This window comes from Ambystoma mexicanum, chromosome 6q (assembly GCF_040938575.1).
Source record: "Ambystoma mexicanum isolate Mex_15411 chromosome 6q, UKY_AmexF1_1, whole genome shotgun sequence".
In the NCBI taxonomy this organism is placed as follows: domain Eukaryota; kingdom Metazoa; phylum Chordata; class Amphibia; order Caudata; family Ambystomatidae; genus Ambystoma; species Ambystoma mexicanum.
Window position 1 is genome coordinate 1,649,200,637 of NC_090937.1, and position 12,915 is coordinate 1,649,213,551.

Here is a 12,915-nt window from a genome sequence, read left to right on the forward strand (position 1 = left end):
TGAACTAGCTTGCTGGGCTCGTGCTTACCTAGCTTGCTGTGCTCGTGCTGACCTAGCTTGCTGGGCTTGTGCTGACCTAGGTTGCTCGGCTAGTGCTGACCTAGCTTGCTAGGCTCGTGCTGACCTGGCTTGCTGGTCTTGTGCTGACCTGGCTTGCTGGGCTCGTGCTGACCTAGCTTGCTGGGATTGTGCTGACCTAGCTTGCTGGGCTCATGCTGGGCTTGTGCTGACCTAGCTTGCTGGGCTCGTGCTGACCTAGCATGCTGGGCTCATGCTGGGCTCGTGCTGACCTAGCTTGCTGGGCTCGTGTTGACCTAGCTTTGCTGGGCTTGTGCTGACCTAGCTTTGCTGGGCTCGTGCTGGCCTAGTTTGCTGGGCTCATGTTGACCTAGCTTGCTGGGCTTATGCTGACCTAGCTTGCTGGGCTCATGCTGACCTAGCTTGCTGGGCTCATGCTGGGCTCGTGCTGACCTAGCTTGCTGGGCTCGTGCTGACCTAGCTTGTTGGGCTCGTACTGATTTAGCTTGCTAGGCTTATGCTGACCTAGCTTGCTGGGCTCATGCTGGGCTCTTGCTGACCTAGCTTGCAGGGCTCGTGCTGACTTAGCTTTGCTGGGCTTGTGCTGACTTAGCTTTGCTGGGCTTGTGCTGACCTAGCTTTGCTAGGATCGTACTGACCTAGCTTCGCTGGGTTCGTGCTGACCTAGCTTTGCTGGGCTTGTGCTGACCTAGCTTTGCTGGGTTCGTGCTAACCTAGCTTTGCTGGGCTCGTGCTGACCTAGCTTTGCTGGGCTCGTGCTGACCTAGCTTTGCTGGGCTCATGCTAACCTAGCTTTGCTGTGCTCGTGCAGACCTAGCTTGCTGGGCTAGTGCTGACCTAGCTTTCTGGGCTCATGCCGTCCTAGCTTGCTGGGATCATGCTGAACTGGCTTGCTGGGATCATGCTGAACTGGCTTGCTGGGCTCGTGCTGAACTGGCTTGCTGGGCTCGTGTTGACCAAGCTTGCTGGACTCGTGCTGACCTAGTTTGCCGGGCTCATTCTGACCTAGCTTGCTGGGCTCATGCTGACCTAGCTTGCTGGGCTCATGCTGTGCTAGCTTACTGGGCTTGTGCTGACCTAGCTTGCTGGGCTAGTGCTGACCTAGCATTCTGGGCTCATGCTGTCCTAGCTTGCTGGGATCCTGCTGAACTGGCTTGCTGGGCTCGTGCTGAACTGGCTTGCTGGGCTTGTGCTGACCTAGCTTGCTGGGCTCGTGCTGACCTAGCTTGCTGGGCTCATTCTGACCTAGCTTGCTAGGCTCATGCTGACCTATCTTGCTGGGCTCATGCTGTGGTATCTTACTGGGCTTGTGCTGACCTAGCTTTGCTGGGCTCGTGCTGACCTAGCTTGCTGGGCTTATGTGGACCTAGATTGCTGGGCTCTTGCTGGGCTCATGCTGACCTAGCTTGCTGGGCTCACACTGAACTAGCTTGCTGGGCTTGTGCTGACCTAGCTTGCTGGGCTAGTGCTGACCTAGCTTTCTAGGCTCATGCCGTCCTAGCTTGCTGGGATCATGCTGAACCGGCTTGCTGGGCTCGTGCTGAACTGGCTTGCTGGGCTCGTGCTGACCTAGCTTGCTGGGCTCATTCTGACCTAGCTTGCTGGGCTCATGCTGACCTAGCTTGCTGGGCTCATGCTGTGCTAGCTTACTGGGCTCGTGCTGACCTAGCTTTGCTGGGCTCGTGCTGACCTAGCTTGCTGGGCTGGTGCTGACCTAGCTAGCTGGGTCAGGCAGCACTAGCTTGCTGGGCTCATGCTGACCTAGCTTGCTGGGTTCAAGCTGACCTAGCTTGCTGGGCTCGTGCTGACCTAGCTTGCTGGGCTCGTGCTGACCTAGCTTGCTGGGCTCATGCTGTGCTAGCTTACTGGGCTTGTGCTGACCTAGCTTTGCTGGGCTCGTGCTGACCTGGCTTGCTGGGCTGGTGCTGACCTAGCTAGCTGGGTCGGGCTGCCCTAGCTTGCTGGGCTCATGCTGACCTAGCTTGCTGGTCTCAAGCTGACCTAGCTTGCTGGGCTCATGCTGTGCTAGTTTACTGGGCTTGTGCTGACCTAGCTTTGCTGGGCTCTTGCTGACCTAGCTTTGCTGGGCCCGTGCTGGTCTAGCTTGCTGGGCTGGTGCTGACCTAGCTAGCTGGGTCGGGCTGCCCTAGCTTGCTGGGCTCATGCTGACCTAGCTTGCTGGGCCTCCTAGGTGTGGGATATAAAGGGCCTTTCACAAACAGGCCCACATGTGCATGCTGACCTAGCTTGCTGGCTTCGTGATGGCCTAGCTTGCTGGACTCATGCTGACCTAGCTTGCTGGGCTCATGCTGAACTAGCTTTCTGGGCTCATGCTGAACTACCTTTCAGGGCTCATGCCGTCCTAGCTTGCTGGGATCATGCTGAACTGGCTTGCTGGGCTCGTGCTGAACTAGCTTGCTGGGCTCATGCTGGGCTTGTGCTGACCTAGCTTGCTGGGCTCATGCTGACCTAGCTTTGCTGGGCTTGTGCTGACCTAGCTTTGCTGGGCTCGTGCTGACCTAGCTTGCTGGGCTCATGCTGACCTTGCTTGCTGGGTTTATGCTGACCTAGCTTGCTGGGCTCATGCTGACCTAGCTTGCTGGGCTCATGCTGGGCTTGTGCTGACCTAGCTTGCTGGGCTTATGCTGACCTAGCTTGCGGGGCTTATGCTGACCTAGCTTTGCTGGGCTCGTGCTGACCTAGCTTTGCTGGGCTCGTGCTGACCTAGCTTTGCTGGGCTCATGCTGGCCTAGCTTTGCTGGGCTCGTGCTGATCTACCTTTGCTGGGCTCATGCTGACCTAGCTTGCTGGGCTTCCTAAGTGTGGGAAATATAGGGCCTGTCACAGACAGACCCACATGTGCATGCTGATGTAGCTGGCTAGGCCTCCTAGGTGTGGGATCTGAAGTGCCCTTTCACAGACAGTCCCACATGTGCATGCTGACCTAGGTTGATGGGCCTCCTAGGTGTGGGATATAAAAGGCCCTTTCAGAGACAGTCCCAGATGTGCATGCTGACCTAGCTTGCTGGGCCTCCTAGGTGTGGGATATAAAGGGCCCTTTCACAGACAGGCCCTCATTGTGCATGCTGATGTAGCTTGCTGGGCCTCCTAGGTGTTGGATATAACAGGCCTTTCACAGACAGGCCCACATGTGCATCCTTACCTAGCTTGCTGGGCCTCCTAGGTGTGGGAAATAAAGGGCCCTTTCAGTGACAGACCCACAGGTGCATGCTGAACTAGCTTGCTGGGCCTCCTAGGTGTGGGATATAAAGGGCCTTTCACAAACAGGCCCACATGTGCAAGCTCACCTAGCTTGCTGACTTTGTGCTGGCCTAGCTTGCTGGGATCATGCTGACCTAGCTTGCTTGGCTCATGCTGAAATAGCTTTCTGGGCTCATGCTGAACTAGCTTTCTGGGCTCATGCCGTCGTAGCTTGCTGGGATCATGCTGAACTGGCTTGCTGGGCTCGTGCTGACCTAGCTTGTAGGGCTTGTGCTGACCTAGCTTGCTGAGCTCATTCTGACCTAGCTTGCTGGGCTCATGCTCACCTAGCTTGCTGGGCTCGTGCTGTGCTAGCTTACAGGGCTCGTGCTGACCTAGCTTGCTGGGCTCATGCTGACCTAGCTTTGCTGGGCTTGTGTTGACCTAGCTTTGCTGGGCTCATGCTGACCTAGCTTTCTGGGCTCGTGCTGACCTAGCTTTCTGGGCTCATGCTGACCTAGCTTGCTGGGCTTATGCTGACCTAGCTTGCAGGGCTCATGCTGAACTAGCTTGTAGGGCTCATTCTGACCTAGCTTGCTGGCCTCATGCTGACCTAGCTTGCTGGGCTCACACTGAACTAGTTTGCTGGGCTCGTGCTTACCTAGCTTGCTGTGCTCGTGCTGACCTAGCTTGCTGGGCTTGTGCTGACCTAGGTTGCTCGGCTAGTGCTGACCTAGCTTGCTAGGCTCGTGCTGACCTGGCTTGCTGGTCTTGTGCTGACCTGGCTTGCTGGGCTCGTGCTGACCTAGCTTGCTGGGCTTATGCTGACCTAGCTTGCTGGGCTCATGCTGGGCTTGTGCTGACCTAGCTTGCTGGGCTCGTGCTGACCTAGCATGCTGGGCTCATGCTGGGCTCGTACTGACCTAGCTTGCTGGGCTCGTGTTGACCTAGCTTTTCTGGGCTTGTGCTGACCTAGCTTTGCTGGGCTTGTGCTGGCCTAGTTTGCTGGGCTCATGTTGACCTAGCTTGCTGGGCTTATGCTGACCTAGCTTGCTGGGCTCATGCTGATCTAGCTTGCTGGGCTCATGCTGGGCTCGTGCTGACCTAGCTTGCTGGGCTCGTGCTGATCTAGCTTGTTGGGCTCGTACTGACTTAGCTTGCTAGGCTTATGCTGACCTAGCTTGCTGGGCTCATGCTGGGCTCTTGCTGACCTAGCTTGCTGGGCTTGTGCTGACTTAGCTTTGCTGGGCTTGTGCTGACCTACCTTTGCTGGGATCGTACTGACCTAGCTTCGCTGGGCTCGTGCTGACCTAGCTTTGCTGGGCTTGTGCTGACCTAGCTTTGCTGGGTTCGTGCTAACCTAGCTTTGCTGGGCTCGTGCTGACCTAGCTTTGCTGGGCTCGTGCTGACCTAGCTTTGCTGGGCCCGTGCTGACCTAGCTTTGCTGGGCCCATGCTGACCTAGCTTTGCTGTGCTCGTGCAGACCTAGCTTGCTGGGCTAGTGCTGACCTAGCTTTCTGGGCTCATGCTGTCCTAGCTTGCTGGGATAATGCTGAACTGGCTTGCTGGGCTCGTGCTGAACTGGCTTGCTGGGCTCGTGCTGACCTAGCTTGCTGGGCTCATTCTGACCTAGCTTGCTGGGCTCATGCTGACCTAGCTTGCTGGGCTCATGCTGTGCTAGCTTACTGGGCTCGTGCTGACCTAGCTTTGCTGGGCTCGTGCTGACCTAGCTTGCTGGGCTGGTGCTGACCTAGCTAGCTGGGTCAGGCAGCACTAGCTTGCTGGGCTCATGCTGACCTAGCTTGCTGGGTTCAAGCTGACCTAGCTTGCTGGGCTCGTGCTGACCTAGCTTGCTGGGCTCGTGTTGACCTAGCTTGCTGGGCTCATGCTGTGCTAGCTTACTGGGCTTGTGCTGACCTAGCTTTGCTGGGCTCGTGCTGACCTGGCTTGCTGGGCTGGTGCTGACCTAGCTAGCTGGGTCGGGCTGCCCTAGCTTGCTGGGCTCATGCTGACCTAGCTTGCTGGTCTCAAGCTGACCTAGCTTGCTGGGCTCATGCTGTGCTAGTTTACTGGGCTTGTGCTGACCTAGCTTTGCTGGGCTCTTGCTGACCTAGCTTTGCTGGGCCCGTGCTGGTCTAGCTTGCTGGGCTGGTGCTGACCTAGCTAGCTGGGTCGGGCTGCCCTAGCTTGCTGGGCTCATGCTGACCTAGCTTGCTGGGCCTCCTAGGTGTGGGATATAAAGGGCCTTTCACAAACAGGCCCACATGTGCATGCTGACCTAGCTTGCTGGCTTCGTGATGGCCTAGCTTGCTGGACTCATGCTGACCTAGCTTGCTGGGCTCATGCTGAACTAGCTTTCTGGGCTCATGCTGAACTAGCTTTCAGGGCTCATGCCGTCCTAGCTTGCTGGGATCATGCTGAACTGGCTTGCTGGGCTCGTGCTGAACTAGCTTGCTGGGCTCATGCTGGGCTCGTGCTGACCTAGCTTGCTGGGCTCATGCTGACCTAGCTTGCTGGGCTTGTGCTGACCTAGGTTGCTCGGCTAGTGCTGACCTAGCTTGCTAGGCTCGTGCTGACCTGGCTTGCTGGTCTTGTGCTGACCTGGCTTGCTGGGCTCGTGCTGACCTAGCTTGCTGGGCTTATGCTGACCTAGCTTGCTGGGCTCATGCTGGGCTTGTGCTGACCTAGCATGCTGGGCTCATGCTGGGCTCGTGCTGACCTAGCTTGCTGGGCTCGTGTTGACCTAGCTTTGCTGGGCTTGTGCTGACCTAGCTTTGCTGGGCTCGTGCTGGCCTAGTTTGCTGGGCTCATGTTGACCTAGCTTGCTGGTCTTATGCTGACCTAGCTTGCTGGGCTCATGCTGACCTAGCTTGCTGGGCTCATGCTGGGCTCGTGCTGACCTAGCTTGCTGGGCTCGTGCTGACCTAGCTTGTTGGGCTCGTACTGACTTAGCTTGCTAGGCTTATGCTGACCTAGCTTGCTGGGCTCATGCTGGGCTCTTGCTGACCTAGCTTGCAGGGCTCGTGCTGACTTAGCTTTGCTGGGCTTGTGCTGACTTAGCTTTGCTGGGCTTGTGCTGACCTAGCTTTGCTGGGATCGTACTGACCTAGCTTCGCTGGGCTCGTGCTGACCTAGCTTTGCTGGGCTTGTGCTAACCTAGCTTTGCTGGGTTCGTGCTAACCTAGCTTTGCTGGGCTCGTGCTGACCTAGCTTGCTGGGCTCGTGCTGACCTAGCTTGCTGGGCTCATGCTGACCTAGCTTGCTGGGCTCGTGCTGACCTAGCTTTGCTGGGCTCTTGCTAACCTAGTTTTGCTGGGCTAGTGCTGACCTAGCTTTGCTGTGCTCGTGCTGACCTAGCTTTGTTGGGCTCGTGCTGACCTAGCGTTGCTGTGCTCGTGCAGACCTAGCTTGCTGGTCTCATGCTGACCTACCTTTGCTGGGCTCATGCTGACCTAGCTTGCTGGGCTCGTGCTGACCTAGCTTTGCTGGGCTCGTGCTGACCTATCTTTGCTGAGCTCGTGCTGACCTAGCTTTGCTGGGCTCGTGCTGACCTAGCTTTGCTGGGCTTGTGCTGACCTAGCTTTGCTGTGCTCGTGCAGACCTAGCTTGATGGGCTCGTGCTGACCTAGCTTGCTGGGCTCTTGCTGACCTAGCTTTTTTGTTTGTTTGTTTATTTATTTATATGGCGCACCGGACCTGAAGGTATGAGGGCGCAGGCATTACAAGTATATTCTCAGCTTAGTTACAGTGCTGTACATTATTTACATTATTATACAAGGACGCAGTGTGGAAATGCAGTTACAAGGAGACAGTAGAGTACAATTATGAAAGAGTTACAGGTTGAAGGAAATTTGCATACCCACTTGATATAGTTACGCCAAAATTGATGGTAGGTTTGTGGGGCTCTAACGGAGGGTGGTAGTGTGTTCCAGTGTTGGGCTGCTTTCACCTGGAAGCTATTGCCCCCCATTTTCGTTCGCGTGAATCTGGGAACAGCGAGCATGTTAGCATTGCTATTTCTGGTGTGTCTGCTCGGCGTGTATCTAGTTATTCTGTCAGCTAGATAGCGGGGGGCTGCATTGTTAAGGCATTTGTGGGTGAGGGAGGCTACCTTAAGCAGGATTTTGTCTGAGGTGGTGAACCAGTTGTGCGTTCTCCTAATATTAGAGATGTGTTCTCTTTTAGGGAAGCTAAGCGCTGCTCTCAGAGCATCGTTCTGTAGGATCTGGATTTTATTGGTAACCTGTTTGTTAGCACCTACATAGAGGGAGTTACAATAGTCCAGTTTTGATAGTATGAGGGCTTTGGCTAGAGTAATGCAGCTTTGGGTGGAGAGGAAGGGTTTGGCTGAGCGTATAAGCTTGCATGTGTAGGCTGTGGTGGAGGCCAGGGAGCTGACCTGTTTATGGAAAGAGAAGGTGGAATCGAGGTAGATGCCAAGGGTTTTCACTTCCTTAGCTACCTTTATAGAGTTGCCGTCTATGGTAAAGCTGGAGTAGTTGAGGTACAATTTGCTTAGTTTCGTGGCTGATCCCAGGATGATGAGTTCAGTCTTGTCATCATTCAGGCATAGACTATGGGAGGTCATCCATGCCTGGATGATGAGGTACACCTTCTTCACCAAGGCCAAATCCGTGTTGTAATCTCCCGTCAGCGGGTTGAGGATCTGGGTATCATCAGCATAGTTAGTGTAGGTGAGTAAGCCCAGCTGCTGGGCTTCCTAGATGTAGGATATAAAGTGCCCTTTCACAGACAGACCCACATGTGCATGCTGACCTAACTTGCTGGGCCTCCTAGGTGATGGGATATAAAGGACCTGTCACAGACAGACCCACACGTGCATGCTGACCTAACTTGCTGGGCCTTCTATGTGTGGGATATAAAGGGCCCTTTCACAGACAGACCCACAGGTGCATGCTGAACTAGCTTGCTGGGTCTCCTAGGTGTGGAATGTAAAGGGCCCTTTCACAGACAGGCCCACATGTGCATGCTGACCTAGCTTGCTGAACCTCCTAGGTATGGGATATAAAGGGCCTGTCACAGACAGGCCCACATGTGCATGTTGACGTGGCTGGCTGGGCCTCCTAGGTGTGGGATATAAAGGCCCTTTCAGAGACAGACCCACATGTGCATGCTGACCTAGCTTGCTGGGCCTGCTAGGTATGGGATATAACGGGCCTTTCACAGACAGGCCCACATGTGCATGCTGACCTAGCTTGCTGGGTCTCCTAGGTGTGGGATATAAAGGGCCTTTCACAGACAGGCCCACATGTGCATGCTGGCCTAGCTTGCTGGGCTCATGCTGACCTAGCTTGCTGGGCTCATGCTGAACAAGCTTTCTGGGCTCATGCTGAACAAGCTTTCTGGGCTCATGCAGTCCTAGCTTGCTGGGATCATGCTGAACTAGCTTGCTGGGATCATGCTGAACTAGCTTGCTGGGCTCGTGCTGACCTAGCTTGCTGGGCTTGTGCTGACCTAGCTTGCTGGGCTCATTCCGACCTAGTTTGCTGGGCTCATGCTGACCTAGCCTGCTGGGCTCGTGCTGTGCTAGTTTACTGGGCTTGTGTTGACCTAGCTTTGCTGGGCTCTTGCTGACCTAGCTTTGCTGGGCCTGTGCTGGTCTAGCTTGCTGGGCTGGTGCTGACCTAGCTAGCTGGGTCGGGCTGCCCTAGCTTGCTGGGCTCATGCTGACCTAGCTTGCTGGGCCTCCTAGGTGTGGGATATAAAGGGCCTTTCACAAACAGGCCCACATGTGCATGCTGACCTAGCTTGCTGGCTTCGTGATGGCCTAGCTTGCTGGACTCATGCTGACCTAGCTTGCTGGGCTCATGCTGAACTAGCTTTCTGGGCTCATGCTGAACTAGCTTTCAGGGCTCATGCCGTCCTAGCTTGCTGGGATCATGCTGAACTGGCTTGCTGGGCTCGTGCTGAACTAGCTTGCTGGGCTCATGCTGGGCTCGTGCTGACCTAGCTTGCTCGGCTCATGCTGACCTATCTTTGCTGGGCTTGTGCTGACCTAGCTTTGCTGGGCTCGTGCTGACCTAGCTTGCTGGGCTTATGCTGACCTTGCTTGCTGGGTTTATGCTGACCTAGCTTGCTGGGCTCATGCTGACCTAGCTTGCTGGGCTCATGCTGGGCTTGTGCTGACCTAGCTTGCTGGGCTCGTGCTGACCTAGCATGCTCGGCTCATACTGACCTAGCATGCTCGGCTCATACTGACCTAGCTTGCTAGGCTTATGCTGACCTAGCTTGCTGGGCTTATGCTGACCTAGCTTTGCTGGGCTCGTGCTGACCTAGCTTTGCTGGGCTCGTGCTGACCTAGCTTTGCTGGGCTCGTGCTGACCTAGCTTTGCTGGGCTCATGCTGGCCTAGCTTTGCTGGGCTCGTGCTGATCTACCTTTGCTGGGCTCATGCTGACCTAGCTTGCTGGACTTCCTAAGTGTGGGAAATATAGGGCCTGTCACAGACAGACCCACATGTGCATGCTGATGTAGCTGGCTAGGCCTCCTAGGTGTGGGATCTGAAGTGCCCTTTCACAGACAGTCCCACATGTGCATGCTGACCTAGGTTGATGGGTCTCCTAGGTGTGGGATATAAAAGGCCCTTTCAGAGACAGTCCCAGATGTGCATGCTGACCTAGCTTGCTGGGCCTCCTAGGTGTGGGATATAAAGGGCCCTTTCACAGACAGGCCCACATGTGCATGCTGACCTAGCTTGCTGGGCCTCTTAGGTGTGGGATATAAAGGGCACTTTCACAGACAGGCCCTCATTGTGCATGCTGATGTAGCTTGCTGGGCCTCCTAGGTGTGGGATATAAAGGGCCCTTTCAGTGACAGACCCACATGTGCATGCTGAACTAGCTTGCTGGGCCTCCTAGGTGTGGGATATAAAGGGCCTTTCACAAACAGGCCCACATATGCAAGCTCACCTAGCTTGCTGACTTTGTGCTGGCCTAGCTTGCTGGGATCATGCTGACCTAGCTTGCTTGGCTCATGCTGAAATAGCTTTCTGGGCTCATGCTGAACTAGCTTTCTGGGCTCATGCCGTCGTAGCTTGCTGGGATCATGCTGAACTGGCTTGCTGGGCTCGTACTGACCTAGCTTGTAGGGCTCGTGCTGACCTAGCTTGCTGAGCTCATTCTGACCTAGCTTGCTGGGCTCATGCTGACCCAGCTTGCTGGGCTCGTGCTGTGCTAGCTTACAGGGCTCGTGCTGACCTAGCTTGCTGGGCTCATGCTGACCTAGCTTTGCTGGGCTTGTGCTGACCTAGCTTTGCTGGGCTCATGCTGACCTAGCTTTCTGGGCTTGTGCTGACCTAGCTTGCTGGGCTCATGCTGACCTAGCTTGCTGGGCTTATGCTGACCTAGCTTGCAGGGCTCATGCTGAACTAGCTTGCAGGGCTCATTCTGACCTAGCTTGCTGGGCTCATGCTGACCTAGCTTGCTGGGCTCACACTGAACTAGCTTGCTGGGCTCGTGCTTACCTAGCTTGCTGTGCTCGTGCTGACCTAGCTTGCTGGGCTTGTGCTGACCTAGGTTGCTCGGCTAGTGCTGACCTAGCTTGCTAGGCTCGTGCTGACCTGGCTTGCTGGTCTTGTGCTGACCTGGCTTGCTGGGCTCGTGCTGACCTAGCTTGCTGGGCTTATGCTGACCTAGCTTGCTGGGCTCATGCTGGGCTTGTGCTGACCTAGCTTGCTGGGCTCGTGCTGACCTAGCATGCTGGGCTCATGCTGGGCTCGTGCTGACCTAGCTTGCTGGGCTCGTGTTGACCTAGCTTTGCTGGGCTTGTGCTGACCTAGCTTTGCTGGGCTCGTGCTGGCCTAGTTTGCTGGGCTCATGTTGACCTAGCTTGCTGGGCTTATGCTGACCTAGCTTGCTGGGCTCATGCTGACCTAGCTTGCTGGGCTCATGCTGGGCTCGTGCTGACCTAGCTTGCTGGGCTCGTGCTGACCTAGCTTGTTGGGCTCGTACTGATTTAGCTTGCTAGGCTTATGCTGACCTAGCTTGCTGGGCTCATGCTGGGCTCTTGCTGACCTAGCTTGCAGGGCTCGTGCTGACTTAGCTTTGCTGGGCTTGTGCTGACTTAGCTTTGCTGGGCTTGTGCTGACCTAGCTTTGCTAGGATCGTACTGACCTAGCTTCGCTGGGTTCGTACTGACCTAGCTTTGCTGGGCTTGTGCTGACCTAGCTTTGCTGGGTTCGTGCTAACCTAGCTTTGCTGGGCTCGTGCTGACCTAGCTTTGCTGGGCTCGTGCTGACCTAGCTTTGCTGGGCTCATGCTAACCTAGCTTTGCTGTGCTCGTGCAGACCTAGCTTGCTGGGCTAGTGCTGACCTAGCTTTCTGGGCTCATGCCGTCCTAGCTTGCTGGGATCATGCTGAACTGGCTTGCTGGGCTCGTGCTGAACTGGCTTGCTGGGCTCGTGTTGACCTAGCTTGCTGGGCTCGTGCTGACCTAGTTTGCCGGGCTCATTCTGACCTAGCTTGCTGGGCTCATGCTGACCTAGCTTGCTGGGCTCATGCTGTGCTAGCTTACTGGGCTTGTGCTGACCTAGCTTGCTGGGCTAGTGCTGACCTAGCATTCTGGGCTCATGCTGTCCTAGCTTGCTGGGATCCTGCTGAACTGGCTTGCTGGGCTCGTGCTAAACTGGCTTGCTGGGCTTGTGCTGACCTAGCTTGCTGGGCTCGTGCTGACCTAGCTTGCTGGGCTCATTCTGACCTAGCTTGCTAGGCTCATGCTGACCTATCTTGCTGGGCTCATGCTGTGGTATCTTACTGGGCTTGTGCTGACCTAGCTTTGCTGGGCTCGTGCTGACCTAGCTTGCTGGGCTTATGTGGACCTAGATTGCTGGGCTCTTGCTGGGCTCATGCTGACCTAGCTTGCTGGGCTCACACTGAACTAGCTTGCTGGGCTTGTGCTGACCTAGCTTGCTGGGCTAGTGCTGACCTAGCTTTCTGGGCTCATGCCGTCCTAGCTTGCTGGGATCATGCTGAACCGGCTTGCTGGGCTCGTGCTGAACTGGCTTGCTGGGCTCGTGCTGACCTAGCTTGCTGGGCTCATTCTGACCTAGCTTGCTGGGCTCATGCTGACCTAGCTTGCTGGGCTCATGCTGTGCTAGCTTACTGGGCTCGTGCTGACCTAGGTTTGCTGGGCAAGTGCTGACCTAGCTTGCTGGGCTGGTGCTGACCTAGCTAGCTGGGTCAGGCAGCACTAGCTTGCTGGGCTCATGCTGACCTAGCTTGCTGGGTTCAAGCTGACCTAGCTTGCTGGGCTCGTGCTGACCTAGCTTGCTGGGCTCGTGCTGACCTAGCTTGCTGGGCTCATGCTGTGCTAGCTTACTGGGCTTGTGCTGACCTAGCTTTGCTGGGCTCGTGCTGACCTGGCTTGCTGGGCTGGTGCTGACCTAGCTAGCTGGGTCGGGCTGCCCTAGCTTGCTGGGCTCATGCTGACCTAGCTTGCTGGTCTCAAGCTGACCTAGCTTGCTGGGCTCATGCTGTGCTAGTTTACTGGGCTTGTGCTGACCTAGCTTTGCTGGGCTCTTGCTGACCTAGCTTTGCTGGGCCCGTGCTGGTCTAGCTTGCTGGGCTGGTGCTGACCTAGCTAGCTGGGTCGGGCTGCCCTAGCTTGCTGGGCTCATGCTGACCTAGCTTGCTGGGCCTCCTAGGTGTGGGATATAAAG